An 11655-nucleotide genomic window follows, 5' to 3' on the forward strand; every position below is an offset into this window, starting at 1 on the left:
CTGCAGCTGCTTGTTTTTTCTTTCTTTCAACATTCACCTTCATTCCCTTATTTTCTCTTTAACTCTTTAGCTGATATCACTCATTCTCATCTTTTACATTTCTCTTTAATCAACCCCGTTTAGCCCCGTAGCTTAACTTCACCCACTCATTTCTTCCTGCTCACTGACATTTCTACCAGATCCATGCAGCTACAGACCCTGGTACCTTTTTACCTACCTCCCTACCTCCCTACCTACCTACCTACCTACCTACCAACCAACCAACCAACCAACCAACCTACCTACCTACCTACCTACCTACCTACCTACCAACCAACCTACCTACCAACCTACCTACCTACCTACCTACCAACCAACCAACCAACCAACCTACCTACCTACCTACCTACCAACCAACCAACCTACCTACCTACCTACCTACCAACCAACCAACCAACCTACCTACCTACCTACCTACCTACCTACCTACCTACCTACCAACCAACCTACCTACCTACCTACCTACCTACCTACCTACCTACCAACCAACCTACCTACCTACCTACCTACCAACCAACCAACCTACCTACCTACCTACCAACCAACCTACCTACCTACCTAGCTACCTACCTACCAACCCCCCTACCTACCAACCAACCTACCTACCTACCTACCTACCTCCCTACCTACCTACCTACCTACCAACCAACCTACCAACCAACCTCCCTACATACCTACCAACCTACCTACCTACCTACCTACCTACCTACCTACCTACCTACCTACCTACCAACCAACCAACCAACCAACCAACCCACCCATCCATCCCTCCAGATATCCGTCAGTCAGTCTCATCCGTCACACTGAATTTCAATCTCAAGTCAGTACCATAATAAGTCCATGTCTAATCGGGCGAGTCTCCAGATAATCACACCGGCTACCATGAGTCCAAAGGAGCACAATCAGCTGGGCTGTAATCGAAGGGAGATCTGAAGCTGCTCCGTGGGGCCTTTGTTCCTCTTCAGTAACCCTCTAAAGAGACTTACTAGTTTCCACACGCAGGTCACTGCGACTCAGCGAACCAACTTCAGTTAACATCAGCGTTTGCATCTAATTAGTGAGTTTACAGATTAAAATGCTCTGTGGATTTGGGTCTTTGTCCGTTGACCTCGTTACACAAACAACATCTACTTGGTGGGTTTTAATCTCAGTTGGTCTGATTAAGATTCAACATCAAGTTGAATTGTAATGAGCTTTAACACGCTCTTCTACATCTAAGGAACGTTTGCTGCATGTTGTTCTGTATTCCTCTCTAGTTTGCTGTAATCCCCCTCTGGATTAGTCTGGTCACAGAAATGTCTGTAAACATCTAAGCAGGCTGAGTAAGCAGGTACGCAGGTAAACAGGTAAACAGGTAAACAGGTTGTAACAATGTTTAGATGCACCAAACATACAGTTTCTCCCTCTTATTCCATCTAATTTCTTATTCTTCTTATTCGTATGTATATGGTTGATGAAAATGACTGTTCCACTTACTATTCCTGTACACGCAGACGTGTAAAACGACGTCCTCATCAGCAGCGACTCCCACGTGGTCGTTGTTCTCTTCCGTGTTTGACAGGTCGATGCGCCAACGCGTCGTATTCACCTCTAGATTTACTGCATATTTACATGTATTTATATGGTAATATATGTATCCAAGTCCAACACACGTAAATATGTATATATATACACGTGTTGTGTACATAGATACGTATATATATATATACATCTGTTGTATATAACAGCAACTAACAACAGCTGAGTAGGAACCCTGTCTCTTTCATTTCAGGGGCAATAACCCAAGTAGTCATGGGGGGGGGGGGGGCTCAGGACCGGACCAGCAGCCCGATCACGTCTCCCAGCCTGAGTCCTGCTGGCCCGACCAGTCCTCAGCTTCTTGTGTAACGGAGGACGACACGTGGAGGAGGAGGTCGTGGGGGGGGGAGGTGGGGGGGGCATCTCGTGGTAGAATATGGAGCCCATAGGGGCTTTTAATCCGCAGCAAAGAGACGATGATGAAACAGAAGCAAACATGACATCTCTTCTTCCTCTGAAGGGAGACGGCTAACAAACACACACACACACACACACACACACACACACGCACACGCACACTGTGGTGTGTCACCAGGCTTCCGTGGAGCCAGCGGGGATCAGGTGGTTTCTCTGAGCTGCTGTGTGGACGTTGACTGAAGGCCGATGTTCCTCTCGAGCCTTTAGTTTGGCGTCGCGAACAGGTGACTGGATGAGCCGTCCGTCAAATGGAAAACACGGCACTTACACGCCACATGATGGAATTACACGTATGGGGACGAGTGAGAATCCATGACAGCCATCAGTCATGTCGGCCCCGACGACATGTTGGGAAAAGCTGATATTCGCTGTACTGTAATGAGTTACCACTGCAGCCAGTTAGCTTAGCATATTGACTAGAAACAGCTAGCGTAGCCCAAAGGTAGAAGGTAGAGGTTTTTTTGCGGGATTCTAAAAAGCAGTAAATAATAATTTATAATTTATATATAGTAAATACATATTTCTAAATACATATTTAATACATTAATCGGTTGATTTCAGGTCTTGGGAATGAAGTGAGCGGTGAGTCAACCCGTCACTCAGCGGCTTCCAGCTGCAGTGAAGATCAGCGACTGTAAATGTCGAGCTGAATGTCAGCGGTGGTTTCAGGTAAACAGACGACACGTCAGAACATCTGAGTCACATGGAGCAGGATCCTCGCTTGTTCCTCACGTGTCTGTGTGCGCGTCCACGTGCGTGAAACGTCCTCTCTCTGATCCGCGTGTCCTCCGGGAGGACGACAGCGTGTGTGTGCATCAGTGAGGGATTGACAGTGTGTGTGTGTGTGCTCTCATTTGAGTGTTTTTGTGAGGACCATGTCTGAATGTGTTGCGTCATGCTGGTTCTACAAAGGGAGGCTCATCCAGAACCCCGTTCTATAAGTGATGAGAACGTTTCTGTCCAGACAGTTTCAGAAACCGAAGACACTTTTGCAGAGCGGGGACACTTTCTGCTGTGTCTGTAAATAAGGACATTGTGGGAAATGAGCATCGGTCTTGTTAGTGAGGACAGAAAAAACATTTCAGTGAGAGGGGGACATTTCCATAGCGAGGACGTCCTTTCTGTAAGGTTGGGACAACGAAGGACACTTTCTACATTTTGACAATGCTTGGAAAGTAAATATGAACATTTAGTTCTTTGGGAAATGTGTTGGACATTATTTCAAATCAGTGTGTTTTCTTTCTCCTCCCCGAGCCAATCACACGCTGCCAAACACCGTTAGAGGCCGTAGCTCCTCCCTCTTGTGTGCGTGTTTGCTTCCCTTATCGCTGCATGCGTGACGCTCTGATAACAGGCCGATGGAGAAGAGACAGCGCGACATGTCTGGTTCAGGTGGAGATAACAGGGAGGCGTGGGGGGGCTTTTCTTTGCACACCCCCAACGGGGCAAACAGAGAACAATGAAAAGGGGCAGAATTCCATCTTGGATGCACATAAAGCCGTTTTCACGCCTGTTACATTTGAAGCAGATCAGATTTAAATTGAAATGGAAAGTTGAATAAAGGACAGTGTAATATAATACGGGTGGATGAAATCCGCATCCGCTGCCCCATGGTGTACGAGAGACCTGTCAGTCAGAGCGTAGACCCGCCCCAAAGCATCCGCTGCCCCATGGTGTACGAGAGACCTGTCAGTCAGAGCGTAGCCCCGCCTCAAAGCATCCGCTGCCCCATGGTGTACGAGAGACCTGTCAGTCAGAGCGTAGCCCCGCCTCAAAGCATCCGCTGCCCCATGGTCTACGAGAGACCTGTCAGTCAGAGCGTAGCCCCGCCTCAAAGCATCCGCTGCCCCATGGTCTACGAGAGACCTGTCAATCAGCGTGTAGCCCCGCCCTAAAGCATCCCCTGCTTAATGGTGGGTTTGACACTAAATTGAATGTTTTCTTTTCCGTCCTCACTGTCAAAGATTCGGAGCCCTTTAAGAATCCTTCCATGAGTCAGCTAGATAGTGAGTTTGCCCAAGGGGATTACCCACAAGTCATTGCAACAGGACGTTAAACTCGGGATAACCAGTGAGTGGAGACGTGAAAGGTAAACAAAGAAGACGCACACGCGTGTTCAGACTGTCTTATTACATTTACACAACCTCAAGGATTAGAGATGGAGCATAAAAGCGGCCTCCTCCACCAACTGCTGATCAACTGCTCTGTGTTTTGGCTGCTAAATGCTACTCGTTAGCGCTCTGCTGCATCTCCAGGCCAAAGGTAAACGTTTATTACGATGTCCCCTCCCTGCAAGACCAACTCAACTTTTAAATGAAGTCTTTGGCATTTGCTTAATTAAATATGCTTCAAACACAGAAGAAGAACAGAGAAGAGCCCTGCTAGCAGCTAATTAATTAGCCAGCCAGTTTTGGAATATAATTGGCAGATAAGGCAGCATCCAACCAGCCGGCAGTTTGGCTTCTACAACGACACCAAAGGCTCCCATGTGACCACCACAAGGCCCACAGAATGAAGTCGGCGTCCTTTGATGCACAGGAAGTCCCTCCAGCAGCTACCTGGCGTCCCGCAGGAGTGGATAAGAGCCCGAGGACGGCGAGGATTGAGGCTTCCGGCTCCCTCCCTCCCCAGGGAGTAAACACAGAGAGAGATTACAGCCCGGCCGGGGGAGGAACAGACCTCACGGGGAGGACAGAGAGCAAGAACCACATTATGGGACATTTAGTCAAGATAACGGTGTTATTGGCAGGATTCAAACACCGGGTGGTTTGTTGTTACTCCTCAGTAATGTTCATGTTTGGCCTTTTTAATTCAGATCTTCTATTTGCATCCCAGCGTGATGAACTCCGCCGAGTGTCAATGTCACGCTGAGGGTTTGTGTCCTGTTTCATTGTGTCGTTTCCTGCCTCTTGTGTCCCTGAGTTTGTCTTCATTAAGTCTTGACCTGCGATGGCGTCCTGCTTCCTGTCCGCCGGGACGGGAGGACAACGGTCTGCAGCTCAAAAGTAACATAACACCTGTTCACATGATCAAATGAGCAGTAAGCGTGTCTCTCCACACACACACACACACACACACACACACACACACACACACACACACACACACACACACACACACACACACACACACACACACACACACACGCAGTCTGTGATTTAAGAAATAATCCGTGTGGTGCAGATCAGTAAATGTGGGTCATGAGGCGCTCCGGAGGCGCGTTGGATTTCTGCTCCTTTGCTCCTCTTATCGCCGAGGACTCGTCCCTCTCCTGTGGCCTCTCCTCTCGCTCAGACCGACTCGCTCAAATGTGACCCGAACGCTGCACGGACTAAAGGGCCTCGTAGGATCCTCTTTTATCGGCCAAAGATGCTGTAGATTCGTTCGATGGGTCAGAACAGAAGTCTGAGTCCCGCATGAAATCTGTCCCACCGGCTTTAGGGGGCATCAGATACGCGAGGGACATTTCATAAACTATCATGGAGGCTGCTGGTTGTTTCTTCTCGATGTGAATGTCAGTGCTGTGCACGAGGCGGCGGCGCCTGTTCGTCTCCCAGAAAGACGTCGTCCACGTCGTCCGTCACGTGTTCAGCACGCGTCACAAAGACGTTTCCTCGCGGATCAAATCAGTGAATCATCAAACCGTATCAGGTGAGCGCCATGACGTCATGTTGGTGTCACATTCCTCTTCTCGTCCCTCCCTCACTGATCAGTTCCACCATCAGTTAAGAAGAATACTGGTGTTAAAACCGCTGAGTGCAGAGGACGGATGCAACGTCCCCCCAGTCACAGCGGAGGGACATCAGTCCTCAAAGGAAAGTGCCAGGAATTCAAATTCCTTTCTACCTCAAACAGACTAGAAGGAGCAGAATATGAGATGATAATGATTATTATTATCAGCTCCACACGCGGTGGCTTCCTCACTTCTTATCTGTCTTATGTAAGAGCAGCGGTGTGCCAACGTGAACAAGTAGGACGCACAACCTGCTTCACACACACACACAGCGGGGTTATTATGAGAGGGAGGAAACTTGTGTTGTTGTGTGAAACCTTCCTCCTCCTCCTCCTCCTCCTCCTCCTCCTCCTCCTCCTCCCTTTATTGAGCTAAATGTTCTCGGCTCTGTGCAGCCGTCTGGATCTTCAGTTTCATTCCACAGTGCATAAGTGGAGCCTCCTCAGGGCCCCTCAGGGGACGAGGGTCTAACTTTATCCAGCCCCCCCGTCCCCCGTCCCCCCGTCCCCCCGTCCCTTACAGCCTGTGTGCTTGTTGTTACGCTTTAATCCTTCAACTCCGGAGGCTTCTGCATCGTCTCCGTCAGCGTCGTCTCCTGAACGTCCCCCCAACAGAAGCTAGAGAGGACGGACTTGAAGGTCCCCGATCAGCAGACTTCTTCTCTGGTCCTTGTGGCGCTCAGACGTCGTGTGAGATGTTGGTGAACAGGAAGTCGAGTTGCAGACATGTGGTGTCTCTTTGTTTTTAAAAGGAATAAACGAGAGACCGTGGAAACGCTCGCCGACACAACGCCGTCCTCCGGGCAGAGTGGACCCTTCCGCTCGTGTGAGCGTGAAGACGTCACGGCGATACGCCGTCAACCTACTTCCTTTAGCACAAGGACAATAAACCCGCCGCATTGTTCGCCAGCCTCTTGTTGCGTCGGCGAGTGCTGGACCTTTCACGCGTAACAGACGTAACGAAGCGGCCTAAATGGCGCCCGGCATTCGTCCTGAGCGGCGCTCGGGATCCATCCCTCGTTTGGCGAGGGGTCGTCCATCCGTAGCATCGCTCGCCCGGAGCCGCTGCGAGTGAGCGGCCGACCCTCTGAAGCGTGAGCGCACAAACGCCGTCTCCCGCCAACGGCTTTGTGTTCGCACTGTTAGCGTCCGACTCCTCAGCGGACACGTTTACACCTCAGAGGAAACAAATCAAATACAAACTGCCTTTGGACGCCTCCATATTGGCGACGGCTGTTTGCTGTCCTCACGCAGCCTCACAACGATGTAGTTGAAGGGTTGGAGCTGGAAGCCTCGCGCTTCATCATAGTCCTCTCAGGCGCCGTCTGCTCGCTGGACCTCTGAGCCTTCAGCTGGAAGCCCAGTCAGCTCCTCTGCAATCAGAGAAAAACACCTTTTCTGAGTTTGGGTCGATGCGCACGCTCCGAATCGCCCTCGGCCGGCCTGAAGGGATTGTGGGGGGAATTAAACCGCCGCCGTCGATACGTTTTAAAGGATTTTCCAGCACATTAACATTTTATTTTCTACCAGACAAACCAAGTAGTTTTGTTGCGTTGTGGTTTGCGTCACGTGTTTAAAAGTCGGCCCGCGGAGACGTTACTCCGACTCCATCTGATCCAACGTGGAAACCCAGAAGGGTTCCGCCTCCAAGCGATGGGGCTGTGGACTCTTCCCCTGAGGTAAAGCCAGGTGAGCCCCCCCACCTCGCCCCCCCTGTTGGTTTACACCGCGCAGGGTTGGACTTTGGTTTGTGGAATAAAACCTGCAGGAAAAAAACATCTAAAATCCGCAAAATCAACTGCACGACAAGATGAAACCGCAGCCTCAACGCGGCGATGCGATAACGTGCGTGTTCAGCTGCGTGTTCACGTGCGTGTTCACGTGCGTGTTCAGCTGCGTGTTCAGGTGCGTGTTCAACTGCGTGTTGACGTGCGCGTTGACGTGCGTGTTCAGGTGCATGTTCAGCTTATTCTCCCCGTTAAACTGACGTAGTGACGCGGTGACGGTGCTGCGGATGGAGTCCAGTTTCCTGCAGGTGAAGTGATGATATCAAACGGATCCATAAGGAATATCTAAAGAATGTTTGCAAAACTGGGTCGCAGGTTTGTGCCGAGTCCCTGACGGCTGAGACGGGTAAATAATTCTGCCTTTATGTGAAACACCAGCTGTGAGTCAGTGTTGGTTCTATTTGAGACACACAGAGAAATACACACATATATATACATATATATATATATATATATATATATATATATATATATATATATATATATATATATATATATACATATATACAGTACATGAAGGCACCTGTTCTGATGTCATTTCACAGGGAACAGCTCCGATAGGAAGACTGACGGATAAATGGACGCAGTGACAGCGTGAGGACGGACAGAATTATCTCCTAGAGGAAAGGAATGAGGGAGGAGACGGGACAACGATAGGAATCAGAAAGGCTGTGAAGATTGAAGGGAGGAGAGGGAGGCGTCTGAGGGGGGGGGTACCCGGGCCGGGGGGACGGGGGGACGGGGGGCCGGGGGCCGGGGGGCCGATAAAGGAGCAGTCTAAGATGAAATGAATTAATCCTCAGGCGACACTGACAGTTTGGAGCGAGTAGCAAAACCCCCCAAAGCGCTTTCAATGATGAAGCTTGAAACGGGGAATCCTCCGTCGGATTGTCATGCGTTCAGCCCGGATTTAGCATTAGCATTAGCATTAGCATTAGCATTAGCATTGGTTATCCTCTCTGAGAGAACTCTCGTTCACTTCTTCCCCTCGTCCTGTCTACTTCTGTTAGACACGGATACACTACATTTCCCAGAATGCCTCTAACGACAATGAGAGTCCTTGACAAAAAATAAAAACTGTCCACTTGATCCACGGTCCACTGTCCTTCCTCATCTCTGACGCTCTGGAATGTTTTATGTATTTACTTGTTTGTTCATCGAGTTGGACGACGTTTATTCGTGCAGGGTGTTGAAGGCAGAGTGTATACAAGTACACAAGTACACAAGTACACAAGTACACGTGTGTCTGTGGCACAGTTCCTTACGTCAGGAGAAGAGATGTCAGGGTTGTTCCATCCAGCTGAGGCTTCTCACACAAACAAGGCGCTGAAGGGCAGAATCACTGAAGCAGAACCCAACTAATCGTCTTTGACCTTGAGGAGCAGAAGTTGGTATTTGTTACTTTGGACTCACAGACTCTGATCTCCTCCTGCAGCTTTTACCTTCTGTCTCCGGATGCAGGATGATGAAGCCTTTCAGCCCCTTTGTCAGTATACATGAATAAATGTACGTTACTGATGAGTAGACGTCATACAGCAAGACTGTGTTGTACACAAAACAACTTGTACTTTTACTGCAACATGAGAAAATACATCAGTTTCTAAAACGTCAGCATTATAATGAAGGAAGTGACCTAAAAGTGAAAATACCTCTCAGACGTTTATGAGAAATTAGTCACAGAGCTGCTGGGATCTGACAAATGATTATAGACGTTTAAAGTGCGTCGATCGTCGTTTATTTCCTCTCTTATCTTTACATCACGAGTCTAAAGGTGACTGTTCATCGATCACCTGAGTGAAACGTTTCTGTGTTCACTAAATGACCCCGCTGACCTACAGGCGAGTTCGTCCCCCCGCAGACCGCCGCAGACCACCGCAGACCACCACAGACCCCCCCGCAGTCCCCCACAGACCCCCGCAGTCCCCCGCAGACCACCACAGACCACCACAGACCCCCGCAGACCACCACAGACCCCCCACTGACCCCCACAGACCCCCGCAGACACCCCCGCAGACCACCACAGACCCCCCGCCGACCACCACAGACCCCCGCAGACCTGAGCAGACCCCCCGCAGACCACCACAGACCCCCACAGACCCCCGCAGACCCCCACAGACCCCCGCAGACCACCGCAGATCCCCACAGACCCCCTAAGACCTCCCTCAGACCTTGCAGACCACCGCAGACCCCCCAGCTCCACGTCCACGCGATCATCCTCCAGCATTCGCTGCGCTACGAGTGTCGGATGCGACGCGTCCATAAAAGTCTTTATCAGCCTCAGTTTATCGTTGTACCACAATCGACATTTTATTGCCTTTCTGCTGCTCGCTGTTCCTTTAACGTTGTCCAAACGGTGCACTCAGTCTGTCTGACATGATGTGGACTATTAAATACATGATGGGTGTGGTTCAGCGTTTATTGGTCCAAAAGGAAGAAATTGGACCTTAAATGTATCTAAATCATACCTGTTGTAGTGATGTAGAGAATGTTACTGGAGGAAATTTCCTTAAACTCAGGACCAAACCTGATGATCTGACACATTTAGTTTGAAACTTATGTAACATCCATTTAAATATATATATATGTATATATATATATATCGAAGGTTTCTTTCCAAAGAGGATGAGCCGGTTCCTGAAGAAGATCCACAGCACTCGTTTAGAGCGGTTTCCTGTTCCCACAGAATACAGATGTGTGTCTTCACTGAGAGGTGAACTATGTGCGTGTGTGTGTGTGTCGGGGGACCACACCTTGTGGGGACCTTTGAGTCGGTCGGTCCCCACAAGGGCAGTGTGTGCTCGCACTCCTCTAATGAATTTTGTCCGACTCAACGTTGGTCTGCTGATCCCAGTGAGGCTCTTCTCTGAGCTCATTATCTGAGGAGTCTTGAACATGAACATGACGCACACACAATGTGAAACACGCGGCGCAGGAAAGCTTCCCGCCATCAAGCTTCCCGCCAACAAGCTTCCCGCCGTCAAGCTTCCTGCCGTCAAGCTTCCCGCCGTCAAGCTAATCCGCAGCGTGTTGACAGAAAGAAAAAAGGAACTCGCAACTACGCAGCTTCTGTATCCTAAATTTAGCTGACAACAGACAACAGACAATATCCGTTTCATCTCTTGTGTGTGTGTGTGTGTGTGTGTGTGTGTGTGTGTGTGTGTGTGTGTGTGTGTGTGTGTGTGTGGGATCAAAGACAAGCAGCTGCTGATCTCCCGTTTATTTTACAGGAAATGTTCCGCGGTCACTTGGACCAGTTATTTTATTATTTCAATTCTTACTTTCAAATCTATTTTTAAAGCCACTGAACGGTCGAAATGCACCAGACGCATTCTTGGAAATGAACATTTACGATTCCCTCGTTTTCAAATGTCACGGACAAACTCACACATGCTAACGCGTTCACGAGCTTTGCTTGGAACACGTAGCATGTTGAGCTGCATAAAGAGATTAACAGAAAGATGGATGCTGGTTGGCGGGTGTTTTTACCTGGTCATTTAACACCACGTCGTTCACGATCTTCACTCGGGTAGCGTGTCAGTAAGATGAGGGTGGCAGGATGATGGATCAGCTGATGCTGGCTCTCTGAACACGCCTTGGGAATAGGGAGACCCCGCGGCTGGTGGGTCAGCAGTTTTTTGCTTTGTATTTCCAGTAAACAAACTGCTCTCCTTCTGTGTTTATTGAAATGAAAGCAGCCTGCAGGCCGTCTGTTTACACGCTGCCGCCGAGCGTGAAGTGTGAATCCATCCCGCTGCTCGGCCCTGAGGGGGAACCTCCCGAGCAGCAGCGTCTCCTGGACCAATGGCAACTCATCGAGAACGATTCGTTTCCTCGCCAGAAATTCACAATATCCACATGCTGCATGTAAACAACGTCGGACGGCCAGAACCGATATTCACAGCGCAGGAAACAACGCAAGCAAGTCGGGGAAGTCTTGGGGGGGATTCAGCACATTTGCATTTGTAATTTGGTTTATTTTACTGCTTCACCGCTGTGGAACTGGCTTGTTTTTCTCAGCCGTCCAAACGTATTTAATTAACTCCCATGTGGCTGATAAAACACCAAATCCATTATTCCGTTAACATTTACACATTTTAGTTTC

This window comes from Gasterosteus aculeatus, chromosome 7 (assembly GCF_964276395.1).
Source record: "Gasterosteus aculeatus chromosome 7, fGasAcu3.hap1.1, whole genome shotgun sequence".
NCBI classification, from domain to species: domain Eukaryota; kingdom Metazoa; phylum Chordata; class Actinopteri; order Perciformes; family Gasterosteidae; genus Gasterosteus; species Gasterosteus aculeatus.